Below are 27,342 nucleotides of genomic sequence, written 5' to 3' on the forward strand. Positions count from 1 at the left end.
GGGGTATGATGACCTATTTTATATAAATGTCACCTTTATGTCACCTATTATTGTATTGTATGTAACTAAATTTAGTTAAAGCTTCTAAACACACTGCTACGTGGTGTTAACTCCACGTGGTGCTCCATAGCTTTTAATGTCTATAGCCCTACAGGACTTTTAATGGTGTAGCTTTCACAAAGTACTTGATATTTTACTTGAGCAGTCATGTTTCTAGTGATGCTGTTATTATTGGATTTTAGAGAAGTAATAAAGCCTGTTTTTAAAAGAGATCTCTTATTCTACTTAGTTTAGACTCAGTAATATTTTGTCAAATCATTCTTTCTTGTGTCCAAGTGTTATTACCTATGTTGTCCCAGTTGTTTGGCAGAATAATATTTATAAAATATGATCTTTCTGGAAGCCAATGTTTGTATGGTTTGAAATTGTACATATGCACCACAAAACATGGCTTCTTGAGTTAGGGGCTCTTAGGCTTGAAAATGTCAAGGCTAACTGATAAAGTAAAACTCAGCAATTGTCTGAAGCAAAGTTTATTGTCCCTTCATTGGAGGAGAGCTTACTAGGGATAATTTGAACTTCACACTGACTGTCTGAGCCTATAATGATATTTTCCTGCCAGGCCCAGTTGTTCAATAAGGTCCTGAGAGGTAAACCTCCATCCAGAGTTTCTTTAGGAGTTTATTATTGCTCCTTCACTTTAAGAAGTTGTGTATTCCCATTCCTTAATCTCCTACTCTTTTTCCTTTCTTCACTTTCATTTCTTTTACAGTTAATCAATCAAAAGTATTTATTGATCTCCTGCCACACAGAGGCAGTTTTCTGGTAGCTGTGGAAAGGTACAGAGAAATATGAGGTGTCCCACTAGGTTGTGGAGGTGACACATAGTGAAAGAAATACAACGTAACAGTTAACAAGCTGCACAAAAGAAGTTGCTGAGGTGTAGATTGTCAGGTGAAGAGCAGAGGCAGTGAGCACTCTGAATTCAGGGGCCTCACAGACCAGATTTCTTTGATCTGGGCCTTGAAATACTGGTAGGACTTGGTGGCCTTCTACGAGGAAATGGCACCAGCAGAGACCTAGAGGCAGAAATGCCTTTCCCACTTCCCTCTCCCATTCCTTCCCCTCCTCTTTCTTTCCCAAAGCTGAAAATGACCGAGAGAGTCTGAGAATGGAAATGGTGATTGGATATATTTTGCTTCAGTGTTTGTAAGGAAAATATTCTATTTCTTCCCCCATTCTTTGACAAGTAATAGCAAACCTTGGATTTTGAAATACATGTGGGTCCGAATTGTATAAGTGAGCATTAGGTTCAACTTCTTTAGTAGTAATCCCTTTACAAATGACAGTGGCTTATACAAGATAAAGATCTGTTTCCCTATTATATAAAGTCTGTGGGAAGGCTGTCCAAACATGGTATAGCAACTTGCTAGTCAAGACTCCTGTCTTTCTCTTCTACCATTCGCAGCATGCAGCGTCCTTCCTCTGTTGCCTCATGGTCCAGGGTAGTTGCTGTAGCTCCAGCCAAAACATCTGGATAGTAAGGAAAAGTAGTGGAAAAGGACAGAGAGCCCCCTAAGAGCCAAGTCTTCTTTCTTTAAACAGCATTCCTGGAATTCCAACACCATACTTGCATTAATATCATGGTGTTATAGTTACTTGGGAATTTTCTGTATGAATGGAAGCTAACCCCCCTCTCCTTAAAATGTATGATTATAAGTCATAGTATTTTAGGAGTTTTTGGAGTCAGACTATCTGAGGTTTAGATCCTCGCTTGACTGAATACCAGACTGACCAGATGCCCTTCCCTATGTATAAAATGGGTTATGATAGTACCCACATAGAGAGTGTGGTGAGGCTAAAGTGCTATAATCTATAGCAAGTGCTTGTATGATGTGATAAAAATCGCTTTGAGTGATTTTTCTCTGATTAGGAGCAACGATTCATGTTATATATTCATATTAGAATTTGAAAAGTGTATTTTTTTCAGATTACCAAAACTTTGAATGAAAGGCCTTTAATAGAAGAATTTTTGAAGAAAGAACTCTGAGGGTGTTCTTGTTGATTTTCAGGCATCTGGGTATACCAAATAAAATACTGTACATATTTATAGCTAGTTTAATAATGTCCCAGGTCTAATTAAAACACAGTGTTTTTAAAAAGTAATTGATGCAGAAAATTGTTTTTTTTTAAAGAAATGTAGCTAGACTGGTAATAACTAATGATAGATGAATTCAATTTACATAAATTTCAGACCAAGAGAATATTTTAAAATTGTGCCACAGAGGATTGCTTAAGTTAAGAAGTTAATGTCATTATCTCTTCCTCTCATTTAAATTGTTCAGTTTATAATAATTGTGGAACATAATAAGTGATTTGAGATTTCCTTCTTGATGAGGCTTTAATAAAATTTGATAGTCAAGTGCACCCTGAAATGCTATCAAAATTTATATACATATACACTTTGTGTATGTAAAACCATGTGTTTCAGGTTCAATCATGTTACATATTAAAATTCCCCATCAGAAGAAGGGTTGTTTGCTTGTTTAGATATTGGCAAGTTTTTGAAAAAATTCCAATTGAGAAATTATTTTCCAAAGGTTTAACACTGTTAAATAATTTTTCCCCAAACCAAATATAGATCACATTATTTGTTAGCATTTAGCATTTTTTTTTTTTGGTTTGGAGGTTAAATTCGGTGTTTCCATGTCTCCCAAGACTTACAGATTAAAGATTAAAAGGAAAAGAAAGAACATTTCTTGTTGGATTACTCAGCATATTTTGTTATTTGTGGTGACTCCTGATCTTAAAGAGAAACCCTAGTGAGTGACAAAGTTAGTCGTGCTGTTGCGTTTCCAGTAACCGGGGTTATACAACACTGGAGCAATCCATGGCAACACAGATGTAAGGATTTCTGAAACCGCAGCAAAGAGTCAGAAGAGAGGTTTGCCCACCTTGTGAATGCATAACAGCTGGTCTCATAAAGACCTATAAATCACTGTTCTCTTTCTGAAAATCTTCATTTAAAATGTCAAAAAAATGGGTTTATTTCACTTTTTTTTTTTTTTTTTTAATACCCACTGCTACAACTAGCAGGCTATTCTACCATGAACATTCCTCCTTACAAGCAAGGCCAAGGTTAAAAAGAACTCCTTCCCTTGAGCTGAGGGACTAGCCAGCACAGTTCTTCCTTCACCTGTCTGTTTTCTCTCTTTGCTTTGGCTGGTTCCCCCATCACTGCCCAGCTTTGTAAAAAGATTTGAATACTTAACTGATGTTATGGAAGTTGCTGGAAGAAAGGAAGTTGCAAACACTAATGCCACATTTTAATAACTTGAGATGTATATTTATTCCCTCACTCTTCCTTTCTTCTTCCAAAATACACTCAACCACATTGAGAATGTTGGAAAGGAAGCATGTTAACTTTGCTGCATGACACTGCTTTTTAACAATTGGAACAAGAATCTCAGATGTGAACTCAGAGGCACAAGGATGGTACAAGACAAAACTCAGTTTTTCTTTCACCCAAGTCTAGAATGTAAGTCATTTGTGGTTTTGGAGTATTTCGTTTTGTGCAATAATGAGAACTATGCTGATTTTGTTGTTGTTTAATTTTCTTAAAATTCCAACCACTCCAAATTATTCACTTAGGATTCTGCCCTTCCCCAGTTCATGACTTCTTTAAAATTTTTATTTTTCTTCAACTTAAATGCCAGAAAAAACTTCTTTGTTAACTGGTGTTTAGTGTCACCGTGTAGCATACTATTTCAAGTTCATCCTTGTACTGACGAGGACTCAACACCACCAGATTTTGAATGGCCCACCGGGGTCTTTAAAACTTGTCTTTTGAACTATGTTCAGATCAATGGAGGCTGTTTTCCACCTTACAGAACAGAAATCCCCTCATGCCATGCGTTTCATTTGACCACCTTTTGGGGCAGATGAATGTCATGAGAGCTGAACTAGTCTTAGCAGACTACTTTTCCTTTTAAAAATACTGTTGGTTTAATTTGCAGTGTGACACAAATAGGAAAATAGGAGAGGAAATCAGCACACATATATTCAGAGCCCATTAGGTTCAAGACATATTTCTAGATACTGAAGCAAGACATAGAATAGAAATATGTGAAAAAATAAGTAACAAGAAATGATTTAAGAAAGGGGGAGGACAGGAACTGCCTTCAATGCAGCGTTTTCCAATGTTCAGGCACCACGATGGCTTCTGTCCTGTCAGCCCACTGTTTGTTGAATAAGATCCACTTTTTAAACCATTTCAAGTCAAAACATCAACACTATAAATAAAAAAAAATCTTTTCATGAATAGAAGCTTACTGAAATTAAATCAAATGGGGAATAGAAGCTACTATTACTCTGTAGTTCTGCTCTGCCATCTACACAGGCTGTCTGGGGCCTACTCTCCTTTTGATAAAGCTGAAATTAGCACAGTACCAAATCAAGACTTTCCATCTCTGAACTCTGCAGGTTTGAAAAGGATTCGAAAAGAGAGTAAGTTTAATGACTAATTCTGACAGTGTGTCCTTTGAGTCGCTTTGCTTTGCCTTACAATTTGGGCAGCACTGTTCTTAGAGGTCATTTCTCAGTCACTTCATCAAAGAGGTGAGTGACACTATTTGGGAGAGGCAGAGAGGAAACTCCAGGAATCAGAGCCTCTTGCAGTCTGAAGATGCTCATATTTCTTTCACTGGAGCATTTTCTGTGTAACACTTGACTAGAAAAGCAGAATGCACACCATGTTTAGTTAAAAATGTGCTATAATGCTGCAGGAAGGAAGACCCTGCGATAGCCATGCTTGGATTTAGTTTTTAAACAAACTCTTATCTGAAGTATAGTCATTGTAAGTAAAAAAAATGGCCTCATTACTCAATAAAAATGTATGGAATCTTTACCTACTCCATTTTAGCAGCATAATGCTCTCTGTGCTGTCTGACAGGACTTGTGTAGCAGTAAATGCATTAGTCACAGTGACCATTTTTCTTGCAAATTTGTGACACAGATTTAATTATATGAATGACCAGCAACTTACAAATCTAATTTTGGTGGAGGCTGAGGCAAAATTTTTTTTTATTTTAATAATGATGGATTTTTTTAAAGCAATGATTTCATTACTATTTAAAGAAATCTACTGGTGTAGAACTAGCCAATTGACTGGAGTTATTTTATTACCCTTTAACAAATGCCATGTACTTTCATGTTTATTTTTATTAATTTTTAAAATGTCATCATTCTCAAATTGGAAAAATATTTGCTCCTATACCCCTTTGGGTAAAAATAAATAAGTATAAATTATTCTGGCCAAGATATTTGTAAAGGGCCTTCTAAGAAACATGATCCTAGTAGTTGGTTAGAACCAAAATTAAATTTCCTTAATTTGAATCCAGTCCACTTGGAATTGCTTCATTATGGACTGAAGTAGGAGGGGCCCACCAACTATTAGCTGACAATAATAATGTGACAGATAGTTCACATTTTCTGGCTTCAGTTTCCCCAAACTGAAAGTTTACCATGGTTAATCTATTTATTGAGTTAATATTTTGGGGATCTTGGCATAATAACATAGTTAGCCAAACAGTGTAGGATTCTGCCTACACAGCAATACAGACTCTTAAAGTGAGAAAGTCAAATCCCAATTGGGGTATGGGTGGAGCCGGGGCAGGTGGAGAGAGAATATTAAATATTTGCTTAAAACTTCTTAAACATTTTTCCACTATTGCTATATCTCATTGACTCATATTTTTGATTGACAGAAACTTATAAATTCAGGTCAAATTTATTGAGGTATAACTTTTATACAGAAAAATTTACTTTAGGCATACAGTACTAAGCTTTAACAAAGACACACAGACATGCAACAACCACTTCATTCAAGGCAAAGGAGAGTTCAATATTTCAGAAAGTTTCTTCTTGCCCTCTTGTAGTCAATTCCCTCCCTCTTTCTTAGCCTCTGAATTTTTTCCCTAGCAGCAGGCAGGCAGTTGGAAGCATGAGACATAAAAGAAAATACAGGTAAACTCAATTTATTTAAAGCTTAGATCTTCTGCTCTTGAAATTCACTGTTAAGAAAAGGTAGAAAGAAGATACAAATTGGGAGCAGCTACTTGTAAAATTCATATCTGACAAATGAGCGGTGTTCAAAAGACATTTCAAAACCTCATTATAAGAAAATAAGCAACCCAGTTAACAAATGGGTAAGAAATTTGAAAAGACACTTCACCAAAGAAGATATATAGGCAAATAAGCATATTAAAAATATACAACATTACTAATTATTAGGGAATCACAAAATTATACTGACATATGTCTATATAGCTCTTGGAATGGCTAAAATAAATGCATATTGCTAATACCAAGGGCTGGCAAGGATATGGAGCAACTGGATTTTTTATGTATTTACTCTTGGGATATAACATCTTGTGATATTCTTGTGCAAAACAGTTTGGTAGTTTCTGATAATGTTAACATACTTACCATATCAGCAATCCCATGCCTAGGTATTTCTCCAGAAGAAATGGAAACACATGTCTATGCCAGAACTTGTAAATAAATATTCATAGCAACTTTTTTCTGTATACAAATATTCATAGCGACTATATTCATAATCAACAAATATAAAAACACTATTAGTCAGCTTCCTATTCACTATAACAAAATAACTGAGATAATTAACTTACAGAGAAAAAAGGATTATTTTGGTTTACAGTTTTAGAAGTTCTAGTCCATGGCTGAGCAAACCCATCTCTTTTAGGCCTTGGGTAGAAGTGCCACATAGGAGTAAAAGGGAGCATGTGGCAGAGTAAACTGCTCTCCTCATGGCAAAAAAGAAAGAATAAGGGGATCTGGTATCATAATCTCCTTTAAGGGCATGTCCCCAATGACCTAAGGGCTCCCTTTAAGCCCCTCCTAGAGGTTCACAGCACCTCCCAATAGTACCACCCAAAGGATCAAATCTTTAATACATAGGCCTTCGGGGGATATTCAGCATTCAAAGTATAGCACAATCCAAAGTTCATCAACTTATAAATGAATGAACAATGCAATACTACTTAGCAAAAGAAGTAGATTCAAAACATTTACACTATGCCATTCCAATCATATGGCTATGGAAAAGGCAAAAGTATAGGGACAGGGAAAAAATTCCCTACTATAGTGTCAGACAAAGCCCACATTTTCTTTTAGTTTTATAGTCAAAATGCATATCTGATATATGTTGAAAGGCAAAACCCATCATCTGGGGGTTCTGTAGATACAAGTAATAGTTTGGAAGTGCCTCTTCTGATGGTGAAACCATTGGTTAATGAATTGAATCTGTTTGTTGCTGCCTTTACTGGTATTTTTCCCATGAAAGTCCAGCCTCATCGTGTTATTCTCACATCTACATAGTGATAATATGCTTGTCTCTGAAAATAATTGGATCAGTATTCATGACTGTTAAAAATTATTTCTCTATCTTAAGATATTACACATGACATTAATACAATTACTTAAGATAAAATTGTTTGTATGGAACGTAAAATGAAGATGAAGATAGAAGAGTAATTGAAAATTCTAGAAACCTCATTTTGATCTCTATCCATTTAATTTGCAAATATTCACATAAATTAACAGTAAAATTTGGAAAATTATGCACTTAGGTGAATGGAGGTTCCGATAATAGAGGACTTTAATAAAACAAAATGTATTGTGAGGTTAGTATTTATAAAATGTATATCTTCTGAGCTTAGAGTTTATATATCTTCTTTATTTTTTGTTATAACTACACTTGTGTTTATTTTTCCATTGTAGCTTTTTTGGTGATGTTTCTAATAAGTGTAGTAATTAAATTTAAAATGCTGTGTTTATAGTTTAACTTTATAATACTGCTTGGTCTACCAGTCAAGATTTATTATTTTTTTTAATCTTTTGGGCAATTCTCTTATAAGTAGTTATTTTCTAAAATGTTCTGAGTTTTCCCTTGAAAGCTTAAGTTAATATGTTTATGCATTTGCTTAGGAGGGGTAATGTTTATAAATATTATTGGGCTTTGGTCATTTCCAAGAGCTAAGGCGATGAATCCTATCTTCTTTCTCATTATCTTCACAAGGGCCCAAGACAGACTGTCATCACATGCTACTTTTACATGTCTCCTCGAAGCCCCAGTGCCTTCAGTTGGCTCTTAATTGCCTCCACAAGATGGACCTTTCAAGGGTCCTCCCTGTTTCGCACTCTCTTTTTTGTCTTCAGTGTATTTCATCCTCATATTAACTCTTGATTCACTCTCCTTCTTTCTTCCAGCACTTGGGCATTTGCTTTGCTCACCTCATGGTTGCACGTCTCTGTCCTCCATTATTCTAGCCATCTCTCAAAGCCTCTTTTAAAAGTAATTTCTCAGGCTGAGGATATAGCTCAATTGGTAGTGTGCTTGCCATGCATGCACAAGGCCCTGAGTTCAATCTCCAGCACCACTTAAAAAAAAAAAAGTAATTTCTCTTGCTTTTAAAAAATGCTTATTTAATGTATAGAATATGGATTTCTCTGTTTTGCTATTCATATAATGAAATAACTGAGGCTAGGTAAATTAATAAAGAAAAGAAGCTTATCTGACACAGAATAAGTGCTCAAAAATATTTGTTAAATAAATAGATAGAAATAATTCATTTAAAATATCTTCTATATAGCCAGGTATGGTGACATCTACTTGTAATTCCAGTGACTAGGGAGGCTGAAGCAAGAAGATCACAAAGTGCAAAGCCAGCCTCCGCAATATAGCAAGGCCCTAAGTAACTTAGTGAGACACTGTCTCAAAATTTAAAAACATAAATAAATAAAAAAGGGCTGAGGACGTTACTCAGTGGTTAAGTGCTTCTGGGTTAATCACTGGCATGCATGCATGCATGCATTAATAAATAAATAAAATGCACCTCAAATGTATGTTCATTTATTAAAATTATATGTTGAATTAATTCAACAAAAATCCCGATGTCACTTTGGTTGGTCACCTACTGAACTATGTTAAAGTGATTTTACTTTGTTTTTACGATGTTAAAATGATTTTAGATTGTGAGCTTTTAAATTTCTATAAAACATGGACTACAGCCATAAACATTTGTACTGCTTTACCATCACATGTTGATTGAGAATTGGGCTAAAAATTCATTCCCACATTTTATTTGATATTGGATGATTTATAAGATTTTCTTCTAATAATAATCTCTGTGAAATAGATTAAGTCAGATTATTCCTACATAATAGATTACTAATCCATATGCCCTTATCATTGAAATTATTGATTTTAAATATCAGAAAGTTTTCCATAAAGATTACTATATATGTGATCACTACATATATAGCTAGAGATTTTCTAATAAAATGTTAAAACAGGTGAATGCCATTATATACATTATAGAGAATTGTTACACTATTGGTAATGAAAGAACTACTGTTTTAAAGTTAAATTTAAGCTTTAACAATTTGTGAAATAGATCATATAGTCAAATTGACCAGTGAAAGCTAAATTTTTGGACAGTACTGAAAAAAAAACCAGTATCTCAGAGAAAAATTACATGTTTGAAAGATTAAATAACCAATTCAGTAGTGTGTAAAAGCTAGATAAAAATCATATCTAAGAGGCACTCGAAGTACTTAGAAAATGGAAAAAGGGGTGGAGAGGAAAGGTAAAGAAAAAAACCCAAGGTGATAGTGAGGAACCAGATAACTTGAACTTGCCACATGATATGAGAGCAAATGGAAGCTAATGCAGTTCCTTCTTTAGAAGCATCATGTTACAGAGTTTTGCAGTTGAGTTTGGTAGATTCATAGCTCAGAGTATTGCTTTGACTTTAGTCTTACCATTTTACTAGAGGTTAAATTTTGTTAAATGAGAAAATAATTTGTCACTGCTGGAGGAGCTTTGGAGAGTGATATATATCTGTATATAAAGAAGAAAAGAAGATATAGACTTTGAAGATACCCAGAGAAGGGATGTATCAGACTTGATTTTTAATGGGAAAGTTCGTTCTACTTTCTTATAGCATCTAACAGGCCACTCAGAATCCCTGATCAGTAGCCACTGAGGTCTATAAATTTGGAGTAGGACAGATTTTTCAATCTTTTTCAAAAATTAAAATCAGCAATAGAAAAATAATATATTTTTGTTTATTGAGAAAATAGTAATTACTACTTTTTCTCTTCATTTACTTCTGTTTCTTTGAAGAGGAATAAATTAAGTAAGGATCATGGAAAACATTGTTCATGCAGGGCCATCTCTTTTTCTTTTTTTCACAGATACTTTTCCTCAAAGATAGTTGAATCCTGACTCTACAACATTAAGGATCTATAGAATTTGGCATCCACATCTCTTGTAGTTTCAGGCCAATTATTGAAGTCAAAAGGTTAAATTTTCAGCTTAAAAAACCCTCACCAATATAAACAACTGGTTAAAAAAGTTTCCAAACGTATTAAAGTAGAAAGCATTCAGATTAGAAATAATTCTTCTTTTATAATAAAGTGTGTTCTGTTTTTTTCTTCTTTTATATGAATTTCAAAGATATATTTGAAAAATAACACCAAGGTCTCCTAAAAGGAATAATCTCAATAATCCTTAGTCCTAAAGCAAACTTTCCATCATATCTGCCTTTTAATTTTTTTTCCAGATTCTGTCAATCTGGTGTCATAAACACTGTGAGTTTTCTAGAGACAAAAATATCATAAACTTTTGAATATCTCAGACAGCACTGTTGTTGCTTCTCTTAGTTTTCCTAAATGTCACTAACCTTTCATTTGTATATGAGAACTGTGAGGAGTGGGTCACCGAAGTACTTATTTTGATATATGGTTTTAAGAATCTGAACAAATCAGAAAGAGAACTCTTTCAAGAATGAGACATTGGGTTCCATAGTCCTTGAGGAAGTTTTTCTTTGTCTGCTGGAGATAACTCTGGCACCCCAACATCTGTGAGCTCTTCTCCCTTGGCTTTGGTGATAGCAGATGTCATCCCCAAGTGAAATCATTTCCAGTACCGTCACTGTTCTTTTCCATCATCTATTTGAATCCTTTTACATTTTCAAGGTACCGAGCTCTTCATTGTCAGGGACACAGGTGTCATACACTTTGTACATTTACTATGGTCCTTTTCAGAAACTGATTCTGTAGCTCCATCTCCCAGGAATGGACTAAGTTATTCCTACTCAGATAATGATATATAAAGCAAGTAACCAGTTTATTAATTAAGTGGAAAAATAATTATGGGAAAATCTTAAGAAATTTGAGTTGTTGCATTCTCTCTTCATGGTTCATTCACATGAGAAATATTTTAACAAGAAGTTTATTTGGTGAGAACGGGATTAGAGAAAGTTGACATAGGGAGATAGTTCCCAAGTTTGATTCTATCGGGCTCTTGTAAATGGATGTGTCTGGCTCCATAACAGGGGTATGTTACCCTTGGAAACAGACAGGTCCATCATTTGGACCAGGGATCTTCTTTCCTAGATGATGCTTAGAGATAGGTGTTCTTAATACTGGATTTTAAGTGTGTTCTCTTTTCCATTGCTGACTGCTTTCCCTTTTTATTGACTCACTGTACCTTAAAGTAGTGTCTTGCTGACATTGAAACCTTCCTGGTTTGCATGTGTCTGCTGTAAAGGCAGTTCCTTTATTTTGCAGTTCAGGAAGGGGAAGACAGTTGAATGCTATCATTTCATATCATTCATAGCTGCACTGACTAATTTGGTAGCCACATGGCAGTTTGACTAGGTATTTAAAGTTAAACTGATAGAAATTAAATTAAACTTTAGTTCTTCAGTCACACTAGCCACTTATGACTGGTGGCCACAGCATTGAACAGCTTAAAGTGTTGAACATTTTTATCGTTGCAAAAGGTTCTGTTGGATAGCACTGAAATGTTTATTATTACAAACTATTTTGCAAATATAAGTATAATTTGGTGTCTACTTTTATATGTCTTTATTTTTTAATGTTTGTTTCAGGTAATAGCCCAACTTTCCACTCAGATCTTCTTATAGTGACTCTAAAGTCAGCGTACTCCCATGTCCGGCTTGCAGGGATTTATTGTTCGGATACTACCTGGTGCAGTATTCAGCATTTTGCTTATGAAAAGTGCTCATGAGTTTCATTTGCAGTTCCCCTTTAGTTTACTGAGAGGACTATTTTCTTGAGGATATTAGAAAAAAATCCGGTGCATAGCCAAACTTTTTTAGTAGTAAAATTCCAATAAATATATATATATTAGCTTTTCATAATGGTAGATTGCTCTTCTCCCCCAACACTGTGCTTATTTTGATCAACTACTAATACTCTTAGAAAATGTTTATAGTCTCAGGAAAATAAATAAACCTCATGTGTATAAATAAGACTTGGGAAACAGATGATATTACAGCCAACATCCCGCAAGTTAGTTTATCTTCAGAATCTGAATATTTTTACTTTGTGCCTTCCTCTGTATTCAACAGCTGTTTTCATGGTACTATTATATTTTTTATTCGAATCTACTAACGATCAAAAACTACTTTTTAGTAGTAGTGGTCTCTTGCGTGGCAGTTTGACTAGGTCAGTGATCTTCTGACTTTTGGATTTCACTGATCAGTAAAAGTTAAAAAGAAATTTTAGTAAATGCCTAGTGTTTTCAGTTCTTTATTTTGATAATTAAGAACTACCATTTGTTATTATAATTTTTGAAAGAATATTTAAGCCTAAAACCTAAAGGATATATTTCAGAGTAACTTGAATGAACAGCTTTCTGACAGTCTGACAGTTCTTCTTACCTTTCCTATTCTATTCCTTTCAGGCACTGAATAGTCCCAAACCTAAGCTCTTCATTGTAGAAATTACCAATTTTTGTTGTTTTTTTTTTGTTTGTTTACCTCTTTGATCTTCTTACCACCCCTCTTTAGGGGTTTGAATACTGATTTTAATTTAAAGTTAGGCAAATACTATCTCTAGTCACAGAAATCCTGTGTTGTAGTCCACGCTGGTCAGAACATTTGACAAAATGGCAATTTATCAAAAAGTTAAAAACAGTCTTACCTATGCTGATTTTTATCCTTATTTTCATTTTTCTAATTCATACCTGAGTTATGTTTGTCCAAGTTATTATTCTGTAGGGGCTCAGAAGAAATGATTTATCTTTCCAGAAATGTAGGCAGAAGAAAACAAAGGGATAAACAGAAAAAGAGAAAATAACTAGTTAAGTAGATCTAGGAATCATTTTCAAAGAAAAAATGCTTAGGGACTAGGATAATTTAGCCAACTTGTCAGGAACTTAAAAGTTTTAGAAAAAAATTATAAAGTTTGTAAAAGTGCATTTTAAGGTGCCATTTAAGTTATGGACGTAATTTTTACTTGTAAAATTTTTGATGTACTTGTTGGATTTGTGAATGAATGTCTTAGAGTGTGTTTGTATAGAGGTGAATGTTCATCTATATTTTTATACACAATTGTTCTTATCATTAGAAAAGATCACTTTTTATTGAGTACTTGCATTAAAGGAAATGGATCTTGGAGCTGGGAGGAATATGATGTCACCAGGCATAGATACCAGTCTTACAGAGCTTACCCTGCAGTGATTAAGTCTTTACAGGAAGTACACATAAAAGATAAGTGGAAGAATGGGTGACTGGAGAGATCTCCTAGTAGAGATGGTGTGAGAAGAAATCTTGCAGAGTCGATAGAATTTGGGAAAATAATGACGTTCATTCCAGACTAAGGGAATATTACTGCTGTTGATTCTTGTTTTAGTCAGCTTTTTTTTTTTTTCCTGCTATGACTAAAGGATCTGACCAGAACAGTTGCAGAGGAGGAAAGATTATTTTAGCATTCATGATTTCAGAGGTCTTAATCTGTAGAAGGCCAGCTCCATTTCTCAGGGCTGAAGGTGAGGCTGAATATCACAGCGGCAGAGGGTGATGGAGGAAAGCCAGCTCCAGATACAAAATATATACCCTATGTCCACGCCCCCATTTAACTACTTCCTCCAACTGCACCTCACCTTCCCCTAGCCCCACCCAGTTAATCCCACCAGGGAACCATTTTGTTGATTGGATTAAGACTCTGGAGGTCTGATCATTTCTCCTCTGAGACTTCTTGCATTGTCTCATACGTGAGCTTTTGGGGGACACCTCATATTCAAACCATAACAATTCTACATGCAGAAATCTACCTAGTAGGTTTAGTTTATGATGAATTATAATGTTACAGCTGTATAATTATTAATTATAATGTTACAGATAAAATATAGTATAAACCATCAGAATAACCCACAAGGAACTAATAGTTCATTGAAGGAAACCTAGTCTAAAATTTGTTATAGCTGATTTTCTGTAGGAAAGTTATATTTGACATGGAAAGCTTTCGAATTCACTTATTAGACTTTTTAGTTACATTTACACGTGGTTAAACTATGCTAATGTTATTTTTAGGTTAATATTATAAATACATACATAATATTAATCTTTGCTTCTATTGAAAACTAGTTTTTCTTCTAAATAACTAAAGACTTAATTTGCTTCTATCAATATTATTGACATCATTGCAGAACCCTAATAAATTTGGTCTATGAAATGGCCTCTAAATTATATTTTATAAAATCTAAGAATTAAAGAAAAAGACTGATATTTAATATAACTTATAAAATACTATACATTATTGGCGATAGCTATACCAGAGCAAAAGAAATTTTCCTTTTTGTACTTTTTTCATTTGTAAATCTATATCTTTCCTAGAGTTTTTTTTTTGTATTTCCATTTTCAAAGATAAATTAGATCTTGTGTGTTATTATTTTGATTTAATATTTTTAATTATTTTCAGTATTGAAGATAGTTTTCCTACTTTTTACTTATTTATTTTTTGCAGTGCTGGGGATTGAACCCAGGGCTTTTGCATGTGCTAGGCAAGCGCTCTATCACTAAGCTACACCACCCAGCCCTGAAAGATATTTATTGGCCACACAATATTTCCATGCCATTGATTTCAGTTTAGTTACATTCAGTTGTGTGATGAAAAAGAATAGAAGTCACAATTTCTGTACTTAGTGTAATGGAAGAAAGAAGATGCATAAAAGTAAAGCATTTAGAGAAAAACACAATATGAAATGTAATTAACTACTTAAATGTATGATATCATCAATCAAAAAAGGGAGAGCATGATAGAGCAAAATGGCCAGGAAAGGATTCCTGGGGTATGTTAGGCATAAGGTTTTGAAAATCAAGAATAGCCTAAGTGGGAAGTCAACCTGAGAGTGGATGTGTCCCCAAAAGGCAGAGACCATGCCTGTTACCTTCACTATTTTATCTCCCTGTGTATGGATAATGGCAAATACAGCTCCTGATATATAGTAGATAATCAGTATAGAATGAATGAATGACATACTGGATAACAGTGGCTTACTGGATAATCAGTATAGAATATTATAGAATGTAGAATCAGTATGGAATGAATGAATGGCTTACTGTAGTAAGCCTATTCTTATTGATGACCTGTAGAAAAACGGTGAGAAATCTAATGTAGAGGCTTGAATGGGAGGCTCAGCTTGCACTTGATGCCATGTAAGGTACTGCTACTGCTGTTGATTTTTCAAGAAGCATATTATGTAAAGGTATATACTGGGGAAAAATGGCCTGGCAGCAATGCATTTGTTAGTAAGTGAAGGACAGAAGTGCAGGGCATTCTGAGTGCAGACAAACAATGATGAGCCAGTGCTCTTAGAAAATACTCTTAGAAATACTCTTAGAAAGAAAGAGGGAAAGGAAAAATTTTCTTGGTCATTTCTTCAGTGATCTAGTGTCTCCTGTGTCCTGGGCCCTGATACAGGAGCAGTTTCACAACTAATTTTAAAAGTTTTAAATTAAGGATGCCTTGCTTCCCGAATTTTTAAAGAGATGAAATAAGACCAAGTATCTGAAATCCTTAGTAGAGTGACCCAATAGCAAGCATTCATCAACGTTAGCTGCAATTTTTATCCAGTTTATTTTTAAAAAGGTGTATTCCCAACCTTCTTCATCCCTGTGGCCAAACTCTGTAATCCTGCTTTGAAACTTTTTTTATCTAGTCACTGGTATAGTATTTCTTCAAAACCTCTGGCCCTTTGAAACATTTTTTTTTCACTAGAAGTTATGAAACATTTGCAGAGTAGATCAAATAATATTAATGAGCCTTGTGTAGCCATCCCTCAACCTCAGCAGGTGCCATCTCAACCCACTCTTGTTCCCTCTACACTCCCATCCAGTCTCCCCCTCTTGAGTATTATTTTGAAGCAAGCCCCAGTATTTGTGCCGTTTTAGTAAGTGAAGGACAGAAGTGCAGAGCATTTCTGTCCAAATCTCTAATAGATAAGGACTTTTGTTCTTAAAGCATTATTGTAATGCTCTTTTCCTACTTAGATATTTATTCTGGCAGTTTTTCATGAAGTGTCTGTGGTACTGGGTGGTAGAAAGAACAGGACATGTAAAGAGCATAGCGAGGTAGGGATGCCAAAGATTTAGGATTAGTTAGTGTGGTGTTAAGAACAAAATTAGTGCATTTAGGTGAGATAATCAAAAGTCGGATTTGATACCTATTAGGTATGTGGTTTCCAGGGGTGAGCATAGCTGATTCCTGTTTTATCTTCGTGAATGAAAGACAAATAGTTATTAAGTCAGTATAAAGGTGAGAATTCCATTCGTTCCCCCCCACCCTGTTTTGTTTTTCTTGACTTCTGTTCTCATCCTAGATTCCAAGTCCCTGCCTATACTCTCTTACATTCCCATACATTTCCCCATATGCTTTGTAACTTCACTTTTCTATCAGTTATGTTATGTTAAAAAGTTGACTTTCTTAAAAAACATTTTGGCCCTTTTGACAATACTTGGAAATAGTGATGATTAGGCAATGAATAAATATTTAAATAGAATAGATGATAGATTTAATTTTAATTTTACACTGATTTCAGTTTAAGATCATTTTCAAAGTAAAAATGTAAAACTTTTCTATGTACATATATGAATGTACCACAATTAATCTCCACATCATGTCCAACCACAGACGGGGATCCTAATTAGAATAAGATGTACTCCAGGTTTTTATAAGTATATCAAAATAGACTCTACTGTCATGTACATCTAAAAGAACAAATAAAATTTTAAAAATATTATTATAAACAAAAATCCCATTTATCAAAGGAACACACAAATAAGTGCCACTGATTCCTGAAGTTAAATTAGAACCAAAAATGTCCCTAAATGAATAACTTTAATTCTTTAAAAAAAAAAATCCCTTCTCTTTCCCTTTTGAAAATAGGATAAGCAATTTAGCTTTTAGGTCAAACTAGAGATTCTATTATTCTTTTTGATGCATGAGTATCATCACATTAATACTGATTCAAGTTATATGTTTTTATCCAGAGTAAAAATTAGCCTTGTTTTTGTTCCTGATTTAAGCCTACAGCAGATTTTCACATCAGAATTGTAAACCCTAAAAATTAGAAATTTGTATAGAAAGGGGAAATATATATGCCTAGGACTTCAGCTTTATAACACACTCACAATTATTAGCAGTGGGATCCATGCTGTTAACTGGGGACACTGTTTGAATGTTGTGTGATAATTTATAGAGTTGATTATTCCAGCCTCAAGTGGAAGCTTAGAAGAGGAACAGCAAATGGTAAATCTTTGTCACAGTCCCTGGAGCAACATTTCCATTGGAGGCTCTGAGTTATGTGGGTCTCAACCTCTTTCCCTCCCTAGCCCTTTCTGTGGCTCGTCATCCTCATCATCATCATTCGTTCAGATAATGTGTGTTCAGAAATCACAAGTCCCCAGGGACGAGAGAGAGGGGCGAGTCCTGTTGTAAGCAAGCTTGCTGCGAACCTTTCACCTTGCTGTCAAGGTGACAAATGTTTGTCCTTAAGGGAACACTGGAGGTTAAATCACCAGTGTTTCTCTCACTTATCTTCTTCCCCATACCCAAGCTCTTAGCCAAATTTGTAGCTAAAAGAATATCAGCAAATTAGGCTACTCTTAACCTTTATGGGTCTTATTCAGAGAGTTTTTTTGTGCGTGCTCCAAGTACTAACCATATGACATACTGGTGTCTCAGTAATGAGAATTTGTGAAGTCATTATAAATTTTCATTTGAGGGCTTATTCAGAAAGAAAAAAATTTAGGAAAGAAATATTTAAACTTTTAGAGACAGTATTGGAAACTTTGCAAATACAATGTGATAAGGTGAGCAAATGACTTATTTTCATTTGCTAAGGGTGTACAGATTAATCACATAGATAGATGCCAAAGCTTGTGTGAATCCCAGGGATGGGAGTTGACCTAAATTTCTTCATTTCTTATTTTGGTCCATTCCACTCCATTCCATTTTCCATATACAAATTAAAATGATCCTGAAAGATATAAATTGATCATGTCATGTTTCTGCTTAAAATCTGTCAATGGCTTTCTCGAGATAAATACCAGAATTCCTTTTATGGCTTATAAGGTCTTGTGCCTTAGCTCCTTCTCCAGCTTCACTCCACATCACTTTCTTATCTCCAAGATCTGCCGTGAGAATGTAATACATGTTCACCAGTTCATTCATTAAACAAAAGAGGAAAGCTAGTGGAGCTTGCATTCTAGGGAGGAAATATTCTTAGTGTATGGTTTTACAATTTATTTGTATATATACTTCATATGGAGAAAATACAGTAATTTATCAATTCATGGGGGATTCTGAGAAAGGTGTTGTTGGGGAATTTCATTGCGGTATAAACATCATAGAGTGTACTTACACAAACTAAGTTGTCACTAAGCAATATAATCTCATGAGATCACTATCATATATACATATATGCAGTCCATCATTTTCTAGAAAATTTTTAGGTGGTGCATGACTGTAGAGAAAGGTGAAGTTGGAAAGGGAGAAGAATAGAGGAGTTGCAAATATGTAAAGAGTGATAGTTGACAGTCTCACCCATAAAAGAACATTTGAGCAGACACTTGAAGGAGGTGAGGGAACAAGCTATGGGTTATTTGGGGAAACAGTGTTCCTTACGAAGAGAATCCACAGTGCAAAGGTACTGAGGTGAGAGAGTGGCTAGAACAGAGAGAGCAGTGGAGAAAATTCAGATATGTGTGACAGGGGTCCAGATTATGTAGTTAAGGACTTTGAAAGGAATGTGGCTTTAGATTTGAATCTAAATGAGCAGAGCAGTAACACGATCTCTCTTGACGACCATTCTCTGGAGAAGCAACTGTAGAATTGAGGCCTGAGCAAGATGGCCAGGTAGGCCTTGGCTGCTGGAGTGGAGTCGGGAAAGCCTGGTGGCTCTCAGCAGGATGTAACTTCTGAGTCAAGCTCATTGTAGCCTCATGCGTCCTCACAGGTTGTCTCCCAGATGGCTTTTACATCTCTTTATGGGCCCATGTTTAGTGACCCACTTATTTCCCAGGTTCCAGCTTGAACATCACTTCCTCAGAAAAGTGTTCTCTAACCCTCCTTTTCCAGACCCGGTGTCTTCCTGCAGTCTCCCTGCACACAGTAAGTTCCTTTTAAGGTCTGATCAGAACTTCAAATAATTATTTGTTGACCATTTGTTTTTCTTTCTTTGATGCTTCTCCTACCCTTTGAGGGCAGGGGTGAAGTCTCACATCCTAGCAGAGTTCCTCAAATGGTCAGATGAGAAGATGAGTATGTTTGGAGTTTTCTGATTTACCCTTTTAAACAACTCATCTAAAATTTTTTTTTTGCCACAATTAATAAAATTATTTAGAAGTATGTTATATACTCTTCAATCTTCTTTAAAACTCTCTGTGGTTTAATCTTTTGTCAGTGACTCCATTGGTCATTACCATGACAGTCATGCTGTGCCTCAGCTCCCATACCAACCATGCTGACCTCATGGCATGGTCAAATGTCTTGGGTCTTTTCTGCTACACTCAATGGCTCCTACACTGCAGTGCTGTCTGCTTTGGGGTGTCTGGGCTGCAGTATTGGGCATCTCCCTTGCTCTGAGTTAACCATCCTCATGCAATCAGCCAGGTGTCTGCCCCATGCCAGACCCTGGGCTGTGCTGTGAACATACCTGGTAGGAGGAAGAGTGTGCCTGGTAAGAGCAGCCCACTGGCCTTCATTTCTGTGGATCTGAAAAGTAGTTTGATCAGATTGGTTTCAAAAAGGAACAGGTTCTGAGAGAGGGAGAGAGAGGGAGAGAGAGGGAGAGAGAGAGAGAGAGAGAGAGAGAGCGAGAGAGAGAGAGAGAGAGAGAGAGAGAGAGAGAGAGAGAGAATGCACACACGTGCCCGCTCGAGCTTGGAGAGTTTTCCTTTATGTATGTGCTCCTTGGGTCTGTATTTCTTACACATTCACAATTTACCTATTTCAAGCCATGTTAAGATGGATTTAAAAGTATATGATACACACCTATACTGCAAGTAATTTTAATATGCTTGAGAAATAAATTCAATATTTTATACTTTACTGATTTAATTAATTAGAATTAATTAGATTGATTCTGCTAATTCTTAATGAATTTTTATCTATTTGTTAAATACTAGTGATTTCTTATATATGTATAGCTTCTTAAGTTTCAACACTGTTTTAAATGTATTTTTTTTCAGGCAAGCACCAGTCACTCCTGCGAAGCAGGCACAGTACTGCTGAGCACCAATAGCACTGATGCTTACTCAGACCCTGGGCTTGTGTTCCCTCCCTGTGCCTCTGATTCTTGTAGGGGAATACAGGAAATAGTAACTTTGAGAACCTTGTTGGTTGTTGTGCAGATTAAATGAAAAGTTTGGTGTTAATAAGATATGAAGCATGTCAGTAAATACTCAGTAAATATTAATTCTCCATTATTTTTGCCATTTAATAGATAATGGAACTGAGATTCAGAGAGGTTAAGTAGTTTGTTCAAATTTACCCAGCAGGTAATGAGAAGAATCTCATCGAGGATCTACTTCCTATTATTTCTTTTACAGTCAATTTTGTATCATGTCACAGATGAAGGAGTTCCATTTTACATCAGAGGTTCATTGAGGTTATATAAAGTAGTAAATGTTTTTTTCTTTTAAAATATTCTGCAATTTGAACTTTTCAGTACTCAATCTTGACTTACATAATTTCTTTCTGATATTCATTCATAAAATGAGATTTCCCCATGTTACTACTATTCATAAAGTTATTTGTAAAGTTTATTCATAAAGTTTCCCTTAAGTAGTTAAAAAATTTGTATCTTCAATGAATTATTAAGGTCATTTACCTCTTTGGAAATTGTTTAATTTCTTTCTGTTCTGTTTTCATGCGGAGTGAGAGTACAAAAGCTGGAACTATTGGATTAAAATTATAAGGTTTCTGCTTCCTTACCTGACATTTCTTCTGTTTTGCCCTGCCTCTCCTGTTGGTTAGTTTACTTACTGGGGAACAATATAATACAAGTCCTATAGCACTCTCATATGTCCAGGCAGGTCTTAGGTGTAGTTTTCTCTGGATACTGTGAGTCCTGGATACTGCTAATCTCTATGTTGGCCCTGGCTGAATCTTAGAATAGGCTAGAAATTTGTGAAAAAGCTATATGATGGCTATTGTCATGTAAGAGCTGCATTTAATGTTCATTTATCTAGAAATCTTTATTTCACCAGAGTAGATGCTGTTGCTTCCTAGTCCTCTTGAGCTTGGCCCAATGTGAGATTTCTAGTTCTCGGCTTCCCCAAGGCTATGCCTGAGGAAGCTATTGATTAGCACTGTCGTTCTGGGTTCTGGATATTTCTGCTTCACCATCTGTTCCAAGGAATGTCCTCATATTTGACCTTCCTACCCTGCTCTTCCTCCGTTTCTGTTTCCCTTCCTGTGGTTCAGAAGCCTTTTCAGCCTGCTCTCTGGGTCATGAAGGGTTCCCTGGCATCTCATCCTGGACTTTTTCTCCATCCATGTTGGTGTTAAGCATTGGCTTTCAACTCTCCTGGACTTGATCCTTCATCTGTAATAAGCATTTAAGAACCTTAAAAAAATCTTTTTTTTTTCCTTTGAAAGATACTGAGAATATTCTTCGGTAATCTTTTCTCTCTAGGAACTGAAACCGAAAATTTGACTGTCCAAACTGAATAGTAGGGCTGGGGATGTAGCTCAGTGGTAGAATGCAAGCTTGGCGTATGTGAGCCCCTTGGTTCCATCCCCAGCACCACAAAACAAAACTCAACAAAACCGGAATTGTAACTTGCTGCTGTAGACTACCCTCACCCCATTTTGGATAATGAAATGGTTTAGTTTGAATGGAAACACTGTCAGTAATATTTATAAATGGATTTTAAAAAGATATATTTTAATATTTTCATAATATTTCTGTTAAAGGTTTTTTAAATTTATGGGACCAGATTGCTTTAGGAGCCTCTCATTCATCCTAAGTGATAAATAATAACTTATGAGGAGCAGGAACCTATAGTGAAGCAGCAGCTAGAAAGTAAAATATTGAAAACTGCATTCAGAAAAGGAGACAACAGTAGCGAGTCCATATTCATAGGTCTTCTTGGGACCCAGGCTTGGAGACACAAAGCCTTAGCTGCTTCACCAACATCTGAGGGAGTCATGGTATCATATGGAAAAACAGAAAGTTTTAATGAATAATTTTGGTTGTAAGATAACAATAAATGATTAGATTACATGAAGCTTATTTTTTTGAAGGTAGAGAAATAATTATATGTTTGACTCACTTAAAATAGTTAAAATTAAGCTGTCTTGATATCTTTAAAAGGTCATTTTGCCGTTTCTGGCTATGTGAGAATATCAGCTTATGTAGAAAATATTATTCTATAGCAATGCTAGTTAAGTGGGGATTTTCCATGTGTATGTGTGTGTGTGTGTGTGTGTGTGTATCTGTGTTTTAAAGGAAACAGAGAATTGGAAATAGTTCTTCAGAGTTCCTTCTTATTCAGTCTGATTGGGATTTTAAAAATTTGATGAGAACTATTTACTATTTGCTGTGGACTTGGAGTTCAGCTAGACATTAAGAACAAAGCAGTGAATAGCCAACACACTCTTTGCCCAAATGGAGTTTATATTTAGATGGGGAGACAGACAACAGATAAGATAGTCACATTATAATTATATGCTATGGAGGAAATAAGGAGAGAGACAAGAATCCAGAAATTGTTTAATTTTATTTCAGTTTTTCCCACTACTCCCATTTTTCCTCCTCTCAAGATAATTTTCTGTATTGGAGAAAGGCTTAAGTCCTCCATTTAAAGTTGTATACAGGGCAAATAGTGTAAGTCATTGACAGTAGATTGAGGGTCAAAATTTAGCTGATGTTTGTTGATATGTATAAAATTTTAACTTATGTTAGGTAGGCTAAGCTAGAAAAACAAGCAGTATAGTAAAAATGAACTTAGAAGAGATATTTGTGTATTTTACAAATGGTATCAGTCATTACAGTTAGGTTTTTTCTTCCATTTGTACCTGAAACAGACACTCATTGCAGAGGAAGTAGATTCTGTTATTTTTTCTCTACACAATTAATATTAATGTTTCAAGGAGATGGATACTATAAAGAATGACAACATTAATTAGTAACTTGTTTTAAAAATTATCTTTTGATAAGATAAAGGAGAATCCCTTTCAGAAGATTGTGTGAATTACTCCCTATCCATTTTAGGCCAAGTAATTATATTCTATAATGTAATTTTTTTTTGTTAGATGGACAGAGTAAAGATAAAAGATGACTATAGAGATAACAGCACACTTCACAGCTGACTGAAGCAGGTGTTAGAAATGCAGATGAAGTAGGCTGACTAAAGACTATACAAATTTGAAGTGAAAATGCCCCTGGTCTGCATGCAGTGTTCTGCACATATGAAGTTTCAGGTAGTTAAATTATTCATTTTATTGTGTGAACTAGTTCAGGAGTTAGGGAAAAGGTGCCTTTTACATTTAAACTGTTTCTTCCCTTCTTCCTTTTATCTGCACTTGACAAGCAAAACGAACTTCATTTTGTAAGTTTTATTCCAGCAAGTGAATGACTTACATCTCTCTCTCGCTACTCAGAAAAAAAAAAGTACCTAGAGTATAATTATAACACACCAATAAAAACATGGACAATTAATTTTTAAAAGAAAGGCAAAAATATAATTTATGAGCTACCAAAAATATATCTGAAAACAGAAATGCTTAAATGACAATATAAAAAAATAGAAACCAGATATTATTTCTCTTTCTTACTTTTGTAACAAAAGCCTCTAAAGACAAATAAATGTGAAAGGAACTTTGTAATTGTCATTACCATGACTCTCACCATGAAATATCTGTCAAGTGTCTATATGTGTATTTTTCTGTGCTGGGTTAAAAGATTTTTTAAAATAAACAATTTCTTCTTTTATAGTTGAAGAGTCCTGATTTTAAACAAAACAAAACATTTTTAAACATTTCATATGTAGTTTTAAAGCAGAGTTAACATCCTAAGGGAAAGGTCACAATTCCTGGAATTGTTCTTCTCTCATTTTGCTTATGTTGCATTTTGGTCTCACGGGCTGGCGGGGCTGACTGACCAGCTATGGGGCACCATGCTGGTACATGGAAGGTGATACTGGTATCAAAATACCTGTTATTGGTGAACTCAGATCACTTCAAGACACCTAGAGAAGTTTGTCACAGTTTTGAAAGGCAAATAAGAATACTTATTCCTCATTTTAGAGGTAAAGAAGCTATGAACAACATATGCCTTTTTAAGTATTTTATTGCTGTTCAGATTCAAAGTAAGGGAATGACTGAAATTTTAACTCATTCTTTATAGATGTTCAGGCTTACAGTGTCTTTCTTTTGGGATTCAGAGTTCAGTAGGCTTGGGATTGGAATCCTGTTTCCAACCATGATAAGCTGGGAGACTTTGGGCAAGTTAATTTGTATCTCCTGATCCAAATTTCTCTAAATGTTCAACAAGGGGACAATACTACCACCTACTCCTAGAGATTGTTGAGAGAGAGGGTATGCACAGTGTGGCTGGCACGTTGTAGGAACTCTGTGTGTTTCCCACGTGGGTTTGCTCAGGGCCTGCTTCCTGAGATCCTTCCTGATGAGTTCACCATGCTATTGGGTCTTTTTATTTGAGCAGGAGCTTTCTTTCCAGAACATCCTACCTCTGCTATAGACTTATTTTAATTTTATAGAGTCATTTAAGAAGCTATAAAGCTAAATTCCCTAACCTTTCTTTCAGTTTTAGTTGGGTTTGTAGCTAGAGATTTGGAGAAAATTTTTGAGGTATTCTGTGTTCAGTTAGCAGCCTGATATTAGAAAAGTATTAGATTTGGGGTCAGAATATCTTGATTCATCTTCTGACTCTCTATATACTGATTTTAGAACTATTGCATCTAACTTATTGGGCCTCTGTTTTTTCATCCATTTGGTGGAAATATAAAAATTCATCTCTTATCTAACCTCACTAGATGCCTGGGAGAATCAGGTGAGATATTTTGTAACTATTAAATGTTCTTCAGAGTTAAGTACATTATTGTCATCATCATACACATCATGTGTGACTCCTTCCCACTGGAAGGCACAATTATGCTATGAAACATTAAGATTAATTGCTTATTTCCACAGCAAAGGATTTCATTTTGGGTGATGCCTTATTATGAATTAAGTCTAATAATTTGATATCAGATATGAAATTGATACCATTGAAAAGCCTTGAATATTTATAAATATTAATCCTACAAAATATAGAATCCTACAACTCAGTATTATTTCTGTCACAGAGATCTGTAGGTTGAAAATTTACATTATAAGGGGAGCAATTACTATATGTCTCTGCTTCTTCACTAGTTATTATAGCACAGATTAATCCAGCATAGAATAACTTTGGGGTCAGGTGACAAATGTGCTATTTCTAATATTTTTGAATTATGGTATAATTTACATATGTCAAGTTTATCCTTTTTTAGTGTACTGTTCTGCAAGTTTTGATCTTTGTGTATGATCAGATAGCCACCACAGTGGTACAGATGTAGAACATTCCATCACACTGAAAACATGCCCCTTTGTATGTAGTGTCTCCCCCTGCCAGCCTCTGTCCTGTCAACTGCTGATCTTTTTTTCTGTCCTTTTAGTTTTGGCTTTGCCTAAATTGAATCATGTATTATGCAGCTTATAGAGTTTGACAAATATGGCTTATTTTTAATGTGCCATTTTAAACACGGTTTTGTTGTTTTTTGTTTGAAATCAAAAGTGTTTTTATTTTTTTAAAGGGATTTCTGAAGTTGCATTTTTCTTTTAGTTTGCTTTTTATATATTGAGAAACACTGGTTGGTATTCTTGACTTGGGTTTTTATGTATTTGTAGACACTCTGAGTGTCGGAAACATGAGTAGATTAGACTAATGGTGAGTGATAGCCTACACTGGCATGTTGTTGTCCTAAAGAAAACAGTTCTCTTGGCAGATAAGAAGGCAGGAATGCCTATTAGGTAGGCAGTTACTAGGGTCTCATATAGTAACTGCTTAAATGTTATATTTGATTTTAGAATATGCATATTTGGATTTGAATAAAAACATATCAGTTTCTCTCAGAAGTCAACTGCTAAAGAGTGTAAGGGAAATGGGGTGTTTTGGGATAGGCATAAAGTTTTAGTTCTATAGATCTGCAGTAAAGCAGCATATAGTTGACAATACACAGTTGTGCATGTCAGAATTTGGTAAGAGAGTAGACCTCATGTTAAGTGTTCTTACTACAAAAACAAAGGCACACAGGAAACATTGGAAAGTGTACCCTGTGCCTGTGACCTTGATTGGTTATAGCATCATGGCTATTTGCAGGTCCAGACTCATCAATTGTACTGTACACAACTGTGAAGTTCTTGCTATGTCAATTATACCTAAATAAAAACTTTTAAACAGTCATACAACTGTATTGTGAAAGAGGAGCTACAAAGTTGCCTTCTCTTTTCAGGTATGCTATCTGCCTCACTTTTGATAGTCTGATTCCTGCGTGCATTGAGCTGTCCTGCTCACCTGTGAAGGGAAAGTGAGGGGCAGAAAAGGGCCCATCATCAGCACGGTTTGGGCTTATATAAGAGAGGCCCAAAAGCATAGTAACCTCATAAGGAAGGATCTTAGGAGGCAGGCACTGAGCAAACCCACATGGTAGCTGACTTATGTGTCAAGTTCTCTGGCAATTAATTCATTAGGTCTGCATGTAGTTGCTTCTTGTGAGTAGTCAGTAGCAGAGAGGAGACCAGGTTTCCGGGCCTGAGGAGGCTTATCCCTGCAGAGTACTGTGTAGAGTTTATGAATGAGAATGTGGAACTTTAGGTCTTCTGTGCTTCAAAATAAGTAGATGCAACGCCTAAGGTAGAAACAGGAAATGACTTCATGTATTAGGTATCTGGTTTTTA

At 35.3% G+C, this 27,342-nt stretch overlaps 1 protein-coding gene across 4 annotated transcripts in view; it reads left to right on the forward strand.

The window, feature by feature from the left end:
- The window catches only part of Slc10a7 (solute carrier family 10 member 7), a 245,540-nt gene that overhangs the window by 81,321 nt on the left and 136,877 nt on the right, over nt 1–27,342 (forward strand). The gene's annotated exons all lie outside the window — the stretch shown is intronic.

The sequence above is a fragment of the Ictidomys tridecemlineatus genome, chromosome 9 (genome assembly GCF_052094955.1).
Source record: "Ictidomys tridecemlineatus isolate mIctTri1 chromosome 9, mIctTri1.hap1, whole genome shotgun sequence".
Lineage (NCBI taxonomy): Eukaryota > Metazoa > Chordata > Mammalia > Rodentia > Sciuridae > Ictidomys > Ictidomys tridecemlineatus.